We start from the raw sequence: 20,520 nt of genomic DNA on the forward strand, positions 1-20,520 counted from the left end.
CCAGTTTAAAGCCGCACACACAACAAACAGCCGCGTCAATCGACTTTACCGGGCCATTAAAACATTTAGACACTTTTCATCCTGGGCCACTCTTCTCTTCAAATCAGTATGATGTCCATTCCTGCATGCTCTGCTATGAGATTTTTTTTCCCTCCGCGTTATTCCAGTGCTTTATTCTTGTGCCCTGAGCAATATTCTCCTCTGGGCTGCTTTCTCACGGAGGGCGAGGGGTTGCCTTCAAGTGCCAGCGAGTCCATTCTATTCTGAGTCCCTCCTGCTGTGTGTTATCATTTGGCAACCCCATGTCCAAAGTTGACTCATGGGGCTGTATCCTTTTGTAATGCTCCCCAGGGATGGTGTGTGTGTGCGTGTGTGTACGAGAGAGAGAGACTCTGTGTCAAACAGGTGTCTGTGTCTTTTTTTTTTTTTTTTTTGTCTTTTTGCTATTTCTTTGGGCCGCTCCCGCGGCATATGGAGGTTCCCAGGATAGGGGTCCAATCGGAGCTGTAGCCACCGGTCTACGCCAGAGCCACAGCAACGCGGGATCTGAGCCGCATCTGCAACCTTCACCACAGCTCACAGTAACACCGGATCGTTAACCCACTGAGCAAGGGCAGGGACCGAACCCGCAACCTCATGGTTCCTAGTCGGATTCGTGAACCACTGCGCCACGACGGGAACTCCTGTGTCTTTTTTTTTTTTTTAATCGGACCTTCTTGGATGTTGAATACGCCTCTTTCTGTTATCAAAATCAGCTTGATCACTGCTTTTCCCTCTTCAGTCCAAAGTGCGCACAACCGGCTTCCCCACTCATTGGCATGGACCTTGGGCCTGAGGCACTGTCCCTGCCATCTCTGTAAGAGCCAAGCATTTCGGTGAACAAGGGAAGGTCTGCTTTTCCTACACCTCGTGGAGAGGGGCCCCTGTTCTGGCCCCTCTGGAGTGAGAGGGTGGGGCCGGTGCTGGGAAGCCCCAAGTCTGGCAAGAGGTAGGTCCACAAGGAACAGGTGGCATATTTCTACATCTGCAGGCGCTTCCTCAGTGGAACCTGAACTTTTCTTTTTTAGGGCCGTACCCGCAGTTCCCAGGCTAGGCGTCAAATCAGAGCTGCAGCCGCAGCCACAGCAACGCAGGATCCCAGCCACATCTGTGACCTACGCCACAGCTCATAACAACACTGGATCCTTAACCCACTGAGGGGGGCCAGGAATCGAACCCTCACGGACGCTATGTTGGGTCCTTAACCCACTGTTAAGAGAACTCCCGGAGTTCCCGTCATGGCGCAGAGGTTAACGAATCTGACCAGGAACCATGAGGTTGTGGGTTCGGTCCCTGCCCTTGCTCAGTGGGTTAACGATCCGGCGTTGCCGTGAGCTGTGGTGTAGGTCGCAGACACGGCTCGGATCCCGCGTTGCTGTGGCTCTGGCGTAGGCTGGTGGCTACAGCTCCGATTCGACCCCTAGCCTGGGACCCTCCATATGTTGCAGGAAATGACAAAAAGACAAAAAAAAAAAAAGAGAGAGAGAGAGAGAGAGAACTCCCTCTTCAGGGATATTTTCTATCTTAAGTCTGAAAATAATGACCTTTTGAGATGGCTGTGATGATTAACTCCTATTTTACAAATGGAAAGGCCGTGGCTCAGAAAAGAGCATCAGCCAAGAGGCCAACCCAGACGTCCTTGTCTTATGCCCCTGGTTCCCTGGCCTGACTGCACAGTAGAGTCAGCAGGAACCTTGAACAGACTGAAGCCCAGGCTCCCTTCCCAGAGCATGGTTGCTTTGATCTGGAATAAGAACCGGGGGTGCCTGGGCATGGACAGTCTTTAAAAGTGCAACCTGTCCCCATTGTGTGACCCATCACTGGTGCTCCTGACCTGGGGGGACTCGAAACCATTTGGGGTCCTAGAACAAGAAATTAAGGATCAGAGCTGCATCTGGGTTCCAGTAGGTTGGGTTTCTCCACTGGAGGCTTGTGGCGTTGACTGATGTTTTCTCAGATGGGTCGTTGAATGTTGCCAGGACAGTTCTCTGGGGAGCACCAGCAGTCCCCAAATGGCTCAGTGAAGACGGAAGTTCTTGAATTGTCTTGGTTGATAGAAATCTGACGTGGTGGTTTTGACTATTAAATCTCATCATTTTTCTGTGATTCGGATTCCAAGCTTTTTCATGGAAGAACAGGGAAATCTTGAACATGGAGACGTCAATGTCATGACCAGCCTGTCTGTGTGGACTCAGCAAATTGGGGAATGACATGGAACTGAAATGCCTCCTTTGCTTCCTCTCTGTCTGCAGAGTCTGATAAATAGGCCAAGGGAAGGCCTGAGAAGGCGTCAGAAGCTGTTGTCAGCCCAGGAGGACTCAGAGGAACCTGTGAGGTCCGGGCCTCCTTGAGAAGAATCTGGGAGATCTCAGCCTCAAATGCCATGACCAGCACCTGTGGCCCTAGGTGACTTTCAGGGTGACCAGCAAAAGGCAAAACCCAAGGTCTCTTTGGGTCTGGGCTGCGGCCTGAGTAATGACAACATTTGAAAGCCCCTGGGTGAGTCTGATGTGCAGCCTTCAGGAGAAAGATGCTCCTTGGATGTTCAGGGTGCTGGGGGTGCAGAAGCACCTCGAGTTCTATGGGGTCTGAATCTTGTCTAGTCCAGGATCTTTTGAAAGAGTAGACCATGTGAATGTACTTGGAAGTTACAGAAGGGAGACCACAGGCTCATGCACTGTCATCAGAGGGGCTCCCAGGGCCTGAAGTCATAGCTCGGGTTCCCCAGGGGCCAGAATTCGTCCAGTGGGAAGTTCAAGGGCCTGGCAGCTTCATGAGGGCGGCTCGGGATGGGTGTCCATCCAGATGGGCTGTCCAGGTTTGTGAGTCTGGCCCACCTGGGACAGCTCTGCTGGGCCATGTGAGCCCCGAAAACTGCCATGCCCCTTCCTCTGGCCATTCCTGATGGATGTGAGCTCTGCAGCCCTTGCTGACAAATGCCGGCCCCCACACTCCATCAGAGTTGGCTTCCTGAAGGACTGCCTGCCTCGAGGTCCTCCAAAGAACCCAGTGCACACATGACTTCATACCTGCACGCCTGTGCTGCAGGGAGTGTGGACTGGTGTGGGGTCAGAGGGCACATGCAGCTTAGATACTGGTAGCTGATGTCCGATTGTCCCCAGGACTCCATTGCATGTCGCCTTGCCCGTCCACTTCTGCTCACTCTGGCATTATGCCACTTCCCGAGGCCTGAGCCAGGAGAAGAGCCTGGGTTCCTGCTGTGCAGAGCCCCCTATCCTTTGGGCCTACAAGGTTGTTAGCCTGTATCTCAAGCTGTCTGACAAGGCTCACGGGCACCAATGGCTGTCCTGGTTGTGGACCATGTCCACAAGGCCCACGGGCACCAGCTCTAGGTCCACCTGGGTGTGTGGGATGGCAGCTCTGTGCAGTGTCATGTTCGGGGAGGTACCCCCTCCCCTGGCAGATGGGTGATTCCTTCTGAAGCCAGCAAGTGACAACTCGGTCAGGTTGTGCTGGGCCCTGGGCACACTGTTATAATGACCTAATGAACTGGGGACAGGGTGGGGTGGGTGAAGGGCAGAATCACCGTCCCCAGGCGAGTGTTATTGCTGAAACCCTCAGGCGGAGGGGCCTGCTCTCAGGAATCTAACGCTGTAAACCTGACCCGCTGGGTTGAGGTTACCCGTGCCAGGTCCATGCCCAGGGTAATTTTTTAGATTTCTTTCCAAGTAAAAACCTTGCCACCTGACTCAGAGGGGGTTTATTTTATTGGGTTAAACCTCTTTTTTTAAAAAAATTAAAATATAGTTGATTTCCAATGTTGTGCCAATTTCTGCTGTACAGCAAAGTCACCCAGTCATATATATACGTGTGTGATAAGATGAGAAAAAAAAGTACATATATATATACATGTACATATATGCATATATATATGCACATTTTTTTCTCATCTTATCTTCCATCATGCCTCTCTTAAGAGGTAAGAGGGAAGAAAAAGACGGGAGAGACAAGAGGGATGACCATTGTGTCAAGTCTCTAGTTTAGGTGGCCTGACCCTGACTGTGGCAGGAAGGCAGCGGGTTCCCCAGGGCCCCTCCCACGGACAAGGCTGATGCTTAGGGTGCCCTTTGCCTCTGGACAGGCGCTGTGTGAGGCCATTTCCCAAGTGTCCACTAGGTGGCAGCCTAACACCTGGGCATGAGCTCACCAGTCCTGCTGACAGTGACTGAGGTTCTGCTTATTTTCACAAAAGCCTGAAAGTCGCCAACTGGATGCAGTATTGGAAATCACATTTCGGCGTGTGTAAAAAGATGTAGTAAGTGATTTATTTTCGAAGTAAGTAGTTGGCAGCTGGCTACTCGATTCAGGGAAGCAATTTCTGATCTTTGCCATTAGGTATTGGCCAGCTGAGAGGAATTTAAATTTCTCTCTGTCCTGTTAAAAGATCTGCCTGCCGTGGGTTCATGCCCACTGGCTTGACCTTGAGGTGGGCTCATTTTGATCTGGGATGCTGCATGTTTGAGCTGGAAGTGCCCCTCATCCAGGCTTGTTCATTTCCAGCCGACAGTCCTTGGGAAATGAAAGGCACATCACATATTCCTAGAGAAGGCCACCCAGACAACAAAAATACTCAAGCTGCTTAATTTGGGCTCAAATAGTCCAGGCTTTTATTTCTTTCTTTTTTTTTCTTTTCTTTTTTTGGCCATGCCTGCGTCATGCGGGATTTCCAGAGCCAGGGATTGAACCGGAGCCACAGCCGTGACAATGCTGGATCCTTAACCCTCTGAGCCACACAGGAACTCCAAGGTCCAGGCTTTTGATTAAGAGAACGACTGGAATCTATGAATTTACTACAGAGTCAACATGGTTTGGTTCTAAGGAGGTAGCACAGAGTATCTCTGATTTAATCCACCCTGTTTTACAGGGGAAGCAACTAGGTCCTCAAAATAGGTGTGGACTGAGCCATGGATCTCATAACCACTTGCTCGGAGCCCTCTCTGCTCCATTCCTCCTGGGTCATCGAGCCTCAGGAAGCAGAGGAAATTCCACTGCAGGGCTGAGCTGTCATGTCTGGATTCCCGGACACAGAGCAAAGCCAAAGAAGAGCCACCTCATGAACACGCCCCCAGATACTGGAAAAATGTCAAGAGAAGCGACCGGTGACACTTCTAGGCTGGCGAAAAGAGATGCACTTCTGCATCTTTTCTCACCTCCTTCTAGTTAAGTGACAACTGACCCACAGGTAACACTACACAGAGGGCGTGGATTTTGACCCCGAATGAATGTGCTTTGTCCACCCGTTTCCCCTGCACCAGGGCTGACTGCTACGAAGTGTTTCCAGCGACTATGCTCAGGAGTTGAGTCCTAACCCTCCTGCCACAGCGCCTCCAGGAAAGTTCCAGTCCATACCTGGGGAGATTTGGCTTGGGAAGTAAGCGTTTATATTCTGACCAGGGCATCACACTTTATCCCGTGTTTCTGCAGCATGAGAGGGTGAGGTTAGATTTGGAACTTAGGCACAGGCTATGGAAGGGCTTGGAGGAGGAGAGGCAAGCTTTTACCACAGAGGGTGGAGGCTCCTCAAACTTTACTTCCCAGGCATCTAAGGAGCCTGGCCCTGCGTGATGAGTCCAGGTGACCCTTAGCACCTGGGGGACAACTCCGGGACTGGGCTCCAAAGCGTAAGGGCAACTGCCACTGTGCTTTTGCCCGGGATTCCCAGGTTGGAGGGCCGTAGGGCTGTCAATCCACGTGGACCCCAATGGGGGTGCCCTGTGCCAGGGTCGGGGGCATGGCTATAACTCAGGGCCAAGCATGGGCCTGGCCTCTTTGGATGGTCCAGGGGGAGTCACCAGACCACAGGCCCAGCACAGAGCCTGCTGCTGCCACACAAATACAGCCTGACCTGCTCCCACACGAGCAGAGCTGCCATTCCCAGAGCAGGTGGTCAATATGCACTTGTTCCTATTTTGTTGTCTTTTGGTTTTGTTTTTAGGGCTGCACCCAAGGCATGTGGAAGTTCCCTGGCTAGGGTTCGAATCAGAGCTACAGCTGCCCGCGTATGCCACAGCCACAGCCACGCCAGATCTGAGCCGCATCTGCAACCCACACCATAGCTCACAGCAATGCAGGATTTTAACCCACTGAGCGAGCCCAGGGATCGAACCCACATCCTCATGGATACTAGTCAGGTTCTTAACCTGCTGAACCATGACGAGAAGACCTGTTCCTGTTTTTACATGGCTGGATTCGGAGATTTTACTGTATGTGTTCTCTTTCCAGCCACAGAGAGAATGATGAAATAAGATGTGTTCCCTCATCCCTTTCATCCCCTTAGCACTTGACTCAGCCCTTTACCCTCTAAGGCAAGTCCTTGACCATACAAACGGGAGCGCTACAGGAGGAAATCTTTTTCTGCAACGATCTTTGGCATGTCGATGGCTCCAAGGCATTTTAAGTCAATGACCCCCGCCTCCTGTGTTCTGCTCAGCAGAAGAGTCTGTGGCTGAATTCTTAGGGAAATCTGTGTTGATTGCAGTCCCCTCTTGGTGGTCGGAAATCATACAGATGAGCATACTAAAGGAGGTAAATCAGCAAGAGAATGGCGAACAACATGTGATCTCACTTAGATGTGAAAGCTAAAATATGACACAAATGAGGAGTTCCCGTTGTGGCGCAGTGGTTCACGAATCCGACTAGGAACCATGAGGTTGCGGGTTCGGTCCCTGCCCTTGCTCAGTGGGTTAAGGATCCGGCGTTGCGGGAGCTGTGGTGTAGGTTGCAGACGCGGCTCGGATCCAGCGTTGCTGTGGCTCTGGCGTAGGCCGGTGGCTACAGCTCCGATTTGACCCCTAGCCTGGGAACCTCCATATGCCACAGGAGCGCCCCAAGAAACAGCAAAAAGACAAAAACAAAAAAGATAAAATATGACACAAATGAACTTATTCACAAAACAGAAACACCCTCGCAGGCATAAAAAGCAAACTGATGGTTACCAAAGGGGGATACGGGAGGAGGAGAGAGTAATGAGGATTTGGGGTTAACAGATCCGTAGGACTCCGTATCAAGTCGATAAGCCACAAAGGTGACCTATATCCAATCTCTTGTGACCAACTGCAGTAGAAAAGAAAAAAAGTTAAAAGCCCAAACTGAAAAATAAAATGAGATGCACAGAACTCCTGCAGCACAGAAACCTGTTCACGTGACCCGGTGTGTGCCCCGGGGTCCTTGGCGGGAAGCCATCCTTCACGCCCCGCCGGGCTCTGCCCGCTCTGGCCTCCCTCTCTGGCCTGTGCTCTCCCAACTGGAAAGTCACCCCACGCCTCCCTCCCCATAAATCTTTCCCTCCTTCCACTGCCGCCCGCCCACTCCCTCACATTCTCCCAGCTCTCACAGTGCCTGTAACACGATGTACCATCCAATTGGAGGCATGTGTTTTACGGACATTCGGCTGTAAGTCCTTTCAAGCAGGAGTCACGTTCTGTTCCTTCCTGAGCCTGGACCTGCGCCCTGAGATCGAGCTGAGCGCGCACCTGGCCCGGCGGCCAGCATCCCCCGGCCGGCCGGCCGGCTGGACTTCTTCCCAGTGCTTTGTTGCTACGGGTACCCTCCCCCTGGGTAGCCTGGCTGTGTTTGATCCATAGTGCCTCTAACAGGGGAAGGAGGAAGGGATGAAAGGCAGAACCCCAACTCTCCAGGCCGTTTACCAGCTCCTAACCGTTTACTTGGCCACGGTGACTTATTTGTATATTTCCATTTTGAAGAGCCAAAAGAGACATTTCCATGCCATGTGTGTCTGTGTGTGTATCTACTGACGTGTATATGCCTATGAATATGTCTGCATATGTGTGTGTCTGTGTGCCTGTGTAAGTACACGTCTGCCTGCATCCACGTGTGTCCATATATATGTGTGTCTGTGTCTGTGTAATGTATGTTTATGTATGTGTGGTGTGTATGTCTCTAGGTATCTGTGTGTGTCTGTCTGTGGATGTTTTCGTGCGCCTGTGTGTGTCTCTGTTTGTAGTTTTGTGTCTGTCTCTCTGTCTCTAGATATGTGTCTCTCTGTCTATAGATATTTGTGTATACCTGTGTGTGAGTCTGTTTCTGTGTGTGTGTCTGTTTAAGCTTTGTGTCTGTCTGTCTGTCTGTAGATGTGTGTCTCTGTGTGTGTCTGTCTATAGATGTCTGTATATGCCTGTGTGTGTGTCTGTTTTAGCTTTGTGTCTCTGTCTGTAGAAGTGTGTCTGTGTGTCTGTGCGTGTCTGTCTGTAGATGTTTGCATATGCCTGTGTGTGTGTCTGTTTAAGCTTTGTGTCTCTGTCTGTAGAAGTGTGTCTGTGTGTCTGTGCGTGTCTGTCTATAGATGTCTGTATATGCCTGTGTGTGTGTCTGTTTTAGCTTTGTGTCTCTGTCTGTAGATGTGTGTGTGTGTGTGTGTGCTGTCCACGAGCACATGAACCCGGGGTATAAACTCAGAGGTAGTCTAACCATCATCTGATACGGGTAACAGGAGTTTTCCAGGTGGCCCAAGTGTCCTTCAGTCCTGGCCACGTCTGTCACAGCCTCCCCCACCCACTCTATCCTCCTGGGCTTCCTGCTGGGCCACGGGGTCCAGGTGCCAGGCAGCAGGACACTTTGTTCCAACATGTCCTCAAGCTGCATCCCACCTCTGCGGGGAAAGCCCGGCTGAGGTGCATCTCTGCACGTCTTGGGAATCTGGCCTGGATCCAGAGCCAGCCCTGCCAGTTCTGTGAAGAGACAGCCTGGAGTTTCACAACCAGCCCTTTACTGCCCCAGGATGCCGGCGTGTCCGCTTCCTTTGCTTTCTAGACCAGAAGAGGATGAGATGCAGCCTGGGCTACCCGACTGTGGGGAGGCTGTGGGCCTTCCCTGCAAGGCCTCACCAAGTGGGGAACCTGAAGAGGGAGCCCTCAGTGCCACATCTAAGATGGCACAACCTTGGTCAACAACAGAATCCTTTCCCAGCTTGGCCATCCCGAGTCATGCCCACTTTCATTTCTTCTAAATGAACTCCTTTCTCTTGTTGGAAACCTCAAAAATTCCCCTTTACTTTTGAAATTCCAAATTAAACATGGTTAAAGTGTATTCTGCTGTGAACTTGCCAGGACTTTTAAATAAGTCCAGTTACCTCATTTGCAGCACCTGGTACACAATTTAAATGTGGGACCCTTGTTCAAAAAGTAGGAAAGCAGAGAACTTGAAGATACCAACATGTAAAGCTTTCCTTTCCTTCACAGTTTTTCTGGATTTGCCGTGGTGTTTTTATTTAATGTTGTTCCAAATAGAGAAAAGTTAACATTTTAAATTATTAGCATGAATTTTAGCATTCCCCTTTATATGGCACAATGCCAGTTTTAAATGCAAATACAAGAGAATTTAAGTCACATGAAGAACCACTGAAATTACATAGTTTAAGAGAGAGTGTGGAAAGAAAGGAAACCTTTGGGCATGTACAACGGAACAGCCACTACCAAGAGCAGTGTGGAGATGCCTTTAAAAACTACACATAGAATACCATGTCATCCTACAATCCCACTCCTGGGCTTATATCTGGAGAAAACTATAATTCGAAAAGATATATGCACCCCAATGTTCACTGCAGCACTTGTTACAATAGCTAAGACGTGGAAGCCACCTAAAAGCCCATTGACAGATGAATGGATAAAGAAGATGTGGTACACAGATACAATGGAATGTTATGCAGCCAAAAAAAAAAAAAAACGGAATGAAATAATGACATTTGCAGTACATGGAGGGACCTAGAGATGATCACGCCAAGTGAAGGAAGCCAGACAAAACCAAATATTTGATATCACTTATATGTGGACTCAATCTAAAAAAAAAGACACAAAATAACCTATTCACAAAACAAAAACAGGCTCGCAGACATAGGAAGAAAACTTATGGCTGCCAAGGGGAAGACGGAAAGGGATAAATTAGGAGTTTGGGGTAACCTATACACACTACTACATGTAAAACAGATAACCAACAAGAACCTACTTATAGCATGGGGAACTATACTTAATATTTTGTAATAGCTATAAGTGAAAAGAATCTGAACAATCATTATATAGAGAGATGAGTCACGTAATCACATATATGTATGAATCACTGTGCCCTATACCTGAAACTAACAAACACTGTCCATCGACTATACGCCAATTAAGAAAAGAAATTAGATAGTTTATTTTGTAGCTCATACATATGTGTGTATGTCACTCATAGCAGAATCTTGGAAATACCGCGCAAGACTCACGCACGCATTTTCAGTTTACGTACGGACACTTTGGCTTAGTGCGGTGGAAGGAAGGGCTGGACAGGAAGGTGCTTGCCTTTCCTGTGGCGCCATCCCTTTGGAGTAAGCGATGGGCTGATACAAGGATGTAAACAGGTGAGAGGGGATCGGCCAGGATGCCTTAGGGGTTCACGTTGCTGAGAAAGCTGCTGCCTTCCATGTGCATTTCAAGCAAGTTCTGGTTCAAGTGGAGACCGTGGCTTTTCAGAGCTGTCAGTGCCCCAGGCTCGGCTGGAAAGTCACACACTTAGCTGTACTCGTTTTGAGTCTCGCTGAATGAACTCCAAGCATCCTGGATGCCCAGCAATCCTGTTGATGGAGAACCCTGAACTCGAATGTAGCAGCAAGAAACTGGCAGACACCAGTGCTACGCGATGTCTTCTCTGCTCACACACACACTCTGTTATCCCATCAGACCTCACTTAGGAAACACAAGTTCAAAGCTGAAATAAGTGACAGTTTCTTTCCTAGTTCTTTATCATAGCAAGCCCTTCTTGTTTTATGGATGGTTTGTACCCTTTAATCTCCTTAACTCTATTAATTATAATTACCTTTGAGACTTGGCTGTATTGGCTCTTTCTGCTCATTGAGTGGGATTGTCACTTTTTCATAGGGCTCATTTTTCTCTGATGTCTGACAGTTCTTGGCCCTCCACTGGTCTTCCTGTTGGGGAATCCTTGATTGGCATGATTGTCTGTGCCAGGTTTTCTCATTTGTAAAATAAAGGCCTCAGGTAGCTCAGTGGTTTTCAACCCTCTTTAGCTTTGGTACATGTTGTCAAATAAACACTTATTTGTGGAAGCAGAGTGTGACACTGTGTAAATGGCGATGGTGTGACAAAATTTGGAGTAAGTGCCAGCCCTAGAGGCACCACATTGGAGCTCCCTCCTGTAACCCCACCTCAAGGTGGACTTGGGTGGGACTCCTGAGCCAGATGACCCAGCAGCCGTGACCAGACCTAGTGGCGCAGATGGTCATTTCTTTCTTTTTTCTTTTTTTGTCTTTTTAGGGCCGCACCTGTGACATATGGAGGTTCCCAGGCTAGGGGTTGGAGCTGCTGGCCTACACCACAGCCACAGCAACAGCAACGTGGGATCAGAGCCGGTTCTGTGACCTACACCAGGGTTCATAGCGATGCCGGATCCTTAACCCACTGAGGGAGGCCAGGGATCGAACCCGTATCCTCATGGATGCTTGTCAAGTTTGTTAACTGCTAAGCCATGACGAGAACTCCCAGATGGTCATTTCTAATTGAAATATTGTATGATCCCTTGTGGAGAACAATAGCCAGACTTGAAATCTGCAAAATCCCTTCCCATACCTTCCTTCTGGCTTGGTTCTAGAAATGGAAACATCCCCCTGGCAGATACACTTGCAGTGACTTGAACACCCTTGCACGTTGGATGAGAACGCACCTCCCACCAGCAGCTTCCAGATAATGTCCTGACAAGGAGAGTTGGTCACCAGGGAACACAAACTTCAGTCTCTTTCCTTTAAGTGGACCTCCTGATTTCAAAGGGATCCCTTCCAGAAAAGACTGGGCTGAGCTCCAATCGTGGCCTCTGCGTGTAGTATCAAAGTAGATGCTATAAATCAGGAAATTCACAACATTCGATCGTAAAAGAGCAAAATGGCCTTTTTGGCTTGACCCCAGGCTGCTCTTTCCCGGCCGCCACGCCGAGAAAATTCTAGGTAGGATGCAGTTATGTGGACCTGCAGCCCAGTTTCTGGTCCAGAAATAAGTCAAAGTGTCAATGGGGAAATACCTGCTCTTCTTAAAATAGGTCCGTGTGTCTCAGTGTTGTTTTTTTTTCCCTTAAGTTCACTTGAGATTCGGCAAGAGAAATGAGGACGTGAAAGTTTTGAATTGGTTTGTCCTCTTTTATCTCAAAGAGAATGGTTCTTTTTTTAAAAGGGTTTCTGGAAGGGAAATTGAACGCATGCCTCTTCAGAGGTTAGTTTTACACGAATCAAGCTAATAATGACAACCACAACAACAGTAAATCCTGGATTAGAACCTCAAAAGAAGGTGGCCACTGGAAGCCCCTTTCCTTGGCTCCAGGAGGTTTTCAGCTCTCATCCTCTCCCAGGATCCTCCTCCTAGAACCCTGGGACCGAAGGGTGCCCCTCAAGTCTCTGCGTCTTTATATACTCCGGCATCGTTGTCTTTCTGCGTGCATTCTGGAAGAACCCTGGATCTTGAACATTAAGGGCCAAAGGGCTCCTGGGGGGGTTCCGCTCTTTGGGACAATCGAAAGGAAAATGTTGAAAACAGCGACAATGATATTTTTCTTTTTGTTTTCCCTTTTGTCAGCCAGCTCAAAACCCTGATCCCTCTGTGGGGAACATTCGGGGTTCCACCGCAGCCTGCCCTGGCCATCCCCTCCTCTGCCCAGCTGGTGCCTTACAGCTCGTGGAGAGGAAACACAGAGCAGAACACCAAGCAGGAGGGAAGCGCCAGTGGACGAGGAAAGTAGTGTTTTTAAGGGCCTCATCTTTCCAAAAGCCCACAGTGGTTGTCCGATCTGCTGGCCCCATGAGAGATGCAGTTCTTGTTTTTTCTTTTTTAGGGCCACACCTGGGGTTTATGGAAGTTCCCAGGCTAGGGGTGGAAGAAGAGATGCAGCTGCAATCTACACCACAGCCACAGTGACACTAGATCCGAGCTGCATCTGCAACCTATGTTGCAGCTGGAGGCAATACTGGATCCTTAACCCACTGAGTGAGGCCAGGGATTGAGCTTGCATCCTCACGGGGACACTATGTCAGGTTCTTAAATCTGAGACACACACACACACAAAGGGAGCACATTTCCTAAGTGCGTGGTTTGTGGAAGTCACACTAACAGTTTGACCCATGCATCCAGCCCCAGAACAAGTGAGAAGCACCAGGGAAGGATCATAAGGTTACAGCCAGCCCTGGGGCCATCATCATTCTGACTTCTAACAGCAGAGCTTAGTTTCCCTTGATTTTGTTCTTTGCATAAATGGAATCACACAGTCTGTACTTTCTGTCCAGCTTCTGCGGCTCATGTTACATTTGCAAGTTTCTCCTCCGTGTTGTTTCATGAGCTTGTAGATCACCGTGTCCTCATTCCAGAAGGCGCTCCCTTGCTGGGAAGGGTGGGAATGTAAGGTGATGTATGAGTTTCTTCCTCTGCTGATGGGTGCTTGAGTGCTCACTCCCACTCGCTGGGGAGAAAGGCCAGTGCTTTCAAGAGTACTTTCAGGTTGACTCAGCTGCTATTGTCTAAAGAATTTAAGAAACTAACCAAACCTGACCCCATTAAATGTTTAATTCTCTCAGTACAGGAGGGGAATAAAAGCCACTTCTGGATCCCTGGATCACGGCCCCTTTCCCTCTTTCTCCGGGGCAGGAGGTATGGACTGAGCTTATAAGGATCTTAGCATATGGATAGCTGGGGATAACTGGAAACTGCTCCCCCATCCCCACCTTCAAGTCACTGCAACAGCTCATCAGAAAAGGAGGGATGAATGTGTGGGAGATGGGAAAGGGAGCAGATGACTTCACTCAAAGGGAACATTTTTCAGAAAACTCTGTATGCTTGACTCCACAGACGTATTTCCAATCTCTCTGCAGAGAAAGTGGGAATAGGCTGCTCATCCTCTCCTCAAAACCGTCCTTGGATTCAAGGAGTCGGCCAGAGGTCAATGCCAGGAAGCTCCAAAGATGCCATGCCATTTGAGGAAGCCCAGGGCCATGCTGCCTAGAAACTTCGGACCGGAAGTCAATGCCCCCCTCCACCCCAAATGGAGTAAAGGAACTATCAGAAGCCTTTGACATTGGAGAATTCAAAATTCTGGAGTCTCATATATTTTGGTTAATGCAACTATAACATGATACTACTTCTGTTGAATGCATGTTAACTACGTGCCATTTTCAGAGTTCCCTTTGTGGCTCAGTGGTTAACGAGCCTGACTAGGATCCATGAGGATGCAAGTTCTATCCCTGGCCTCACTCAGTGAGTTAAGGATCCCGTGTTACCGTGAGCTGTGGTGTAGGTTGCAGATGGGGCTCGGATCTGGCGTTACTGTGGCTATGGTGTAGACCCGGCAGCTGTAGCTCTGATTAGACCCCTAGCCTGGGAACTTACATATGCCTCCAGGGCAGCCCTAAAAAGCAAATACAAGCAAGCAAACAAACAAAAAACCTACATGCTATTTTCTGATATTTGCAGGTTCCAGGGCATTTTCTTTTTCCCCAAGAGAGCACCATTTTATAAATGTATTCAATGAACACAAAAGTAAATGGATCTGTTTAATGAAGGAGGTGTTTCTGCTCCCAGATTGACCTGGCCTCCAGCTGGAAAGTTGCTTGAGTTTCAAATGCAAGTCACTCCCCACTGCCCCACAGGGCAGTTGCCTTGATTCTCGGGTCTACAGCCGGGTCCCCCCTGTCCCAGGAGATCTGTTGCCCAGGCAGGTGCCTTATTCTCATGCAGGAGGCCGGCTTTCCTCTGGGGAGTGTGAGTTGGCTCACCCCAGGCTCAAAACAGTTTTCCTGGCTACACTAGTGTGGCAGTGTCCTAAATCCAGAGTGTGCGGGGCCCCCTCACCCCAGGGCAGGGGACCTGGGGCTTGAAGGCTGCTTGGATGTCTTCTGGCCAAGTTCTGTCTTGTCCAAGTCTCCTCATGTGATCCATAGCCACCCATGTCCTTGTCACTGTAAAACTTCCAATCACGCTCTGTTAACTCTCAAGACAGCGTATTGAGGAGTTCCTGTGGTGGCTCAGTGACTACTATCCATGAGGATATGGGTTCGATCCCTGGCCTCGCTCAGTGGGTTAAGGGTCTGGAATTGCCGTGAGCTGTGGTGTAGGTCACAGGTGCAGCTCAGATCTTGCCTTGCTGTGGCTATGGTGTAGGCCAGCAGCTGTAGCTCCAATTCAACACCTGGGAACTTTCATATCCCACATGCGTGGCCCTAAAAAGCCAAAAAAAAAAAAAAGGAATATTTTCAGATTTTTTTTTCTTTAAAAAGAAGCATTTTGATATTTTTTCTGATTTCCAAGCCAATAGAGACATGTGAGAAAAAGTGTTGCTGCCACAGAAGGATTGAGAAACTTCTTTCCTTCTCAACTGAGGGAACTGAAGACCCCGAATAAAAACAGCAGAAGGTGCAGCACCTACGTCAGAACTGAGAAAGGGCTAAAACCATCCACCAGGTCAGAAGACTCTAGGGAAAACATTCAAATCTCATTGCTAAGTGCATTATCCAGGGAGGAAGGTAACAGAAACCCCTTCTCTGATGTAATGTTGACACAGGGCCCATTAGGGATGGAATAAAACCTACCCAAGACACAAGATTGTGTCTCCTGATTCAGGAGGCAAGTTGACGGCCCAGACATAACTTCTTCTCATGGTCCACAGGATTTGAGCTTAAAAGACAAAATAAATATGGAGAATGTATAGGCAGAAGGCTGACCTCACATTTGAAAGTGCCCCCCTTCCTGTGTGGCAGAAGCTCACCTTGGCCTGGGCATTTTGTAGGAAGAGAACCTGCAGCGTTGAGAGGTATTTTTTTCTCCCCTCCACCCCAGGTCCCTTCCTCTGCCTGTTAGATGTGTTCTCAAGGAGGATGGTTTTCATGGAAGGAATTTATCAAAAAGAAAGAGTCCATGTATAACCTTTGACCAACAGGAAGCCCACTGCAAGAAAGTAGTATCAAAAGGCAAATCTTCCAGTCTGTCAGAGAAGAGCATTTTGACATAAAAAAAAAAAATCATTTAAAAGGGTTTGAAAACCCAAAGACTTGTAAGGAGGGCATCACGGTTGCCATAAATAAGAAATTGAAGAGGTAACAGGTGAGGAACGGGCCTACCCAAGGCTGGGTGATGGGGTGGGAAGGAGGACCACCTGGGGTTGTGGTCACAGCATCAGAGGAGGAGGCTGCTGGGCCCTGTGGGACGTGAAAGGACAGGGTTGCAAGTGGCCAAGGCAGGACCGCCAGGCTTGAGGGAGCAGAGCCCGTGCCTGCCAATGTCCATCTCCTCCAGGGAGCCTGGAGCACATATTCTGTGCAGAGGAGTTATACATTAGCAGCCTCCTGGCCACTGAATAGCAGAGCACCCTGCAATGGTCCTGTTTCACTGGAGTGACCCTCGGGTCTGCCTGAGGACCAGCCTCAGCTTATCTCAATAAGCCCAGGTGGCTCAGATACTTCTGAGCCCTTGGAGCAATGGTGAGTCCTTGGGTATGCAGGAATCATTGCTATGGAGAGAAAAGTTAATTTTATGGGCCGATTTGCCTGGGCCATGGGATGCCCAGGTGTCTGCTTAACTATGATCCTGGGTGTGTCTGTGAGGCTCTGTCTGGGTGAGATAAGCCTCTGGATTGGTGGGCTGAGGGAAGCAGTTTGCCCTTCCCAGTGTGGCGGGCCATGTCCAATCCGTGGAAGGGTCGAAGAGAATAAAAGGGTGGAGGAAGAAAGGATTTGGGCACTGTGACTGCCTGTCTTGGAGCTGTGCCACTGTCCGTCATGCACTTGGAAGAGGACCATTGGCACTTCCGGTTCTGGGGGTTTCAGACTCAGATATCAGCTCCCCATGCAGAGAGCAGGTGGCAGGAGCTCTCAGCCTCCGTTACCGTGTGGACCAATTCCTCAAAGAAATCTCTATCTGTCCATCCATCCATCCATCCATCATCTATCTGTCATCTGTCTATCATCTCCTACTCGTTCCGTTTCTCTGGAGAACTCTGACGAATAAAATCTCTATCACTTGTTCTGCTGGTGATAAAGAAGAGACTCTAAGCTCCTGCCCTCCCCCTCCCCCATGCCACCATCATTTTGCTCCCCTGGACAGAAGGGGCAGAATGGACTGGAAGCCGAGAAATAATACCAAGCTCATTGTCACGGGTGGGTTGGTTAAGTTCTTTAGGAGTCAGAGCAGCCAAGCTTGAGACTTGGCTCTGAAATCCCAGCCAGCAGCTGCCAAAGCGGGCCTGAGATCCCTGTAGGAAAAGGCAGCCAGGAAGGTAAACTTGCAAAACTGAACGGCAGGCGTATTTGGTGCACAGCACTGATGGCTGTGGGGCCAAGATGGGGGCCTGTGAGTATTTGTGTGTGTGTGTGTGTGTGTGTGTGTGTGTGTGTGTGAAGAGGGCACAGGCCAAAGGGCCGATCTATACAAGACGGGGTTTGGGGAGGTGAATGCTGTTGCAATTGAGTTCCCCCAAAATAGACTCTGATTTGCACAGGAGCAGTATGTTGGTGGGTGCTCTCGCTCCCATGGGGAGTGAGGGAGCAGGTCAGGGTAGAGGGACAATTTGAACTCTGGAGGCAGCTGCATGGAAAGGTGTCACCAGGGGCCCTCTGTCTTGCCCCAGCGGAGGAAATGGGGCTGGGGGCTTCAATGCTCCCCCGTGCACACTGGCTGAGGAGGTTCCTGGGGGGCCTTAGCTAGAGGCTGCGGCAGTGTGGGGTCTGTGTGTGCACAGAGCACTGGAGGATCACCGGTATCCCTGAAAGACCATGGCTGGAGGTCCCCTGCAGGAATTCTTATATAGTTCTGGACCCACTGGGGCAGAAAATTCCAGAAGTGCCAATTGGCAGTCCTTCTATAGACGTTAACCAGGATCTGGGCTTTTGAATAAAGACATATGGTGTAAAAGTTTAATAACACAGTGACAGTTGCAACTGAGCAATAGAAAAAGTAGCAGTTTGTGTACTATATCGTATCTATTTCAGATTTAAGACAGCCATCTGCAGAAAAACCCAAAAGGGCCTACATTCCTGCCCCAGTCAGGGTCCACTGGAGCAGGCCTGGCACATTTACGCTCATCTTCTCAGTAAGACAAAACGACCATCCATGATAATCATGCAACAGACAGAGTTCGCATATGAACCAAAATCTGAATTTACCAAGCAAAAATATTGCACTCACAGTTTTAACTTGGGCTGGTTTGGAATTTTAAACACAGACAAAAATGCCAACTGGCTACAGTGAGGAATTCAGTTCTGTTTCATCTTTTTTTTCCAATCACTGGACCATCCTGATGCATTTCAGATCTGCTGTTTTGACACAGGGGCAACATCGTCCCCCAGAGCTGGGGATCCCAACTGTGCCTGAAGTGAGCTTGAATAAGCAGAACCCTTAAGAATGTGCTTTCAGGAGTTCCCATTGTGGCGCAGTGGTTAACGAATCTGACTAGGAACCATGAGGTTGCGGGTTCGGTCCCTGCCCTTGCTCAGTGGGTTAACGATCCGGCGTTGCCGTGAGCTGTGGTGTAGGTTGCAGACGCGGCTCGGATCCCGCGTTGCTGTGGCTCTGGCGCAGGCCGGTGGCTACAGCTCCGATTCAACCCCTAGCCTGGGAACCTCCATATGCGGCGGGAGTGGCCCAAGAAATAGCAACAACAACAACAACAACAACAAAAAGACAAAAAAAAAAAGAAAAAAAAAAGAATGTGCTCTCAGAGCCAGGGTGTAGCTGGGTCCAAGTGTCCAGGATCGAGACACCGTCCAGGGTCCTCTGACTCGGTATGATGCTTATTAAATGGTCAGAAATGACCACGTGCTCATCTGTAGCTGACCTTACATCCCCGAGGCTCTGGGAACTGCAGTGGGGCTTTAGAATCTGCACCGACAGATTTTCAAAGGAAAGAATATGTGATCACTGACATTGTTTAGAATTCCCAGTGTGTGGTGACAATAAAAGTTTTTTTTTTTTCTTTTTTTATGACCACACCTGTGGCACGTGGAAGTTCCCAGGCTAGTGAGCCAATAGGAGCTACAGCTGCCGGCCTGCACCACAGCTACCACAAGGCCAGATCCAAGGGGCAGCTTCGACCTATACCACAGCTTGCAGCAACGCTGGATCCTTAACCCAATAATGGAGGCCAGGGATCAAACCCACTTCCTCACAGAGACTACATCCCTATGTCAGTTCTTAACCTGCTAAGCCACAAAGGGAACTCTAGGAACTGGTGCCGTTTTTGCAATCAACCCACCAGACTCCCATTTTACAGAAAAGAGAGGTTCGGAGGAAATTCAGTGACTTGCCCAAGGTCTAGTGTCTCGGAGACCTGAACATGGATTTTCTGCTTTAAACTCATTCTTCAGTTCTGGGTTCTAGGCACACCAGATGCTCTCTCAAATATTCCTGCTCTCTCTTTCTTCACCAAGCATCTAATCACCAAATCTATTTCCCGGTACCTCCGCATCTGGGCTTACCACGGTGACTTTGGGTCCATTTACCTGTGCATTGACCCAGCAGCCCAGAGGGGCAGCTGATGTTTCTTGTTGAGCAAGAACACCCATCTGTGGTTAAATACTGACGCTGCACAAGCAGTATGGTGCTTCTGAGTCAAACATAATTCTCCATCACAGAGGGAGCAGACTGGCTCTCTGCTCTCCTTTAGTAAGAGGAGATTAGCATCCTTAGTCCGTGAAGAACTGTGTGGGCGCTCTGGCTCTCAGAGACAGTGGACACTGCAAGGCTAGGTGGATACGGAGATACTGGGTGACGAACAGGAAAGTCCAGGCTCTCTTCAGAGATTTTACAAATAGGAACAGAAAGAACTATTAGAGTCTGACTCACCCGCTGTGTAACTCCATCAGAAATTTCCAGTGCAGTTACTTAGGCTGCAAATCAGACTCAGAAGACCAGATGCCTTATAAGGTAGGAGAGAAGATTCAAGTCTGCCTTTCCCCTTTGTCAGCTGTTATGAAGAGATTAAAATGTGCTGCCTCACGTTTACTAAAAAGGGCAACTAACAATGTCATTGACAAGGGTTTCAATTAAATAGTACGTTAAGACGAAAGGAAAACTAAACATAATTTTATAGACTTCTTTATTCCATGGAAAAGTGGCACTGTTGATTAAGTTAGAACAGGACTTGGCAGACACCAGCCTGGGGCTTCAATCCAGCACACTATGTGTTAATTCATTATGTTTTGTGGGAGCCCAGCAACGCCCCCTCATTTAGAATCTGTCAGTGGCTGTTTTCCTGCTACACAATAGGGTTGAATAGTTGGAATGCAGACCGTAAAGACTAATTATTTACTCTCTGGCCCTTTACAGAAAACATTTACCAGCCCTGATCTGAACCCTCGAATACCAGTTTCCGAAAAAGGGCCTGGGATGTGACAGACAGGTATATCTGTGCTGCTGTCTGTGGGCTTAGCATCACTTGCTACTCATCAGGCCACCAGGGCCAGGGGGAGTGGTCACTTCTGGGGCAAGT

This window comes from Phacochoerus africanus, chromosome 15 (assembly GCF_016906955.1).
Source record: "Phacochoerus africanus isolate WHEZ1 chromosome 15, ROS_Pafr_v1, whole genome shotgun sequence".
NCBI lineage: Eukaryota > Metazoa > Chordata > Mammalia > Artiodactyla > Suidae > Phacochoerus > Phacochoerus africanus.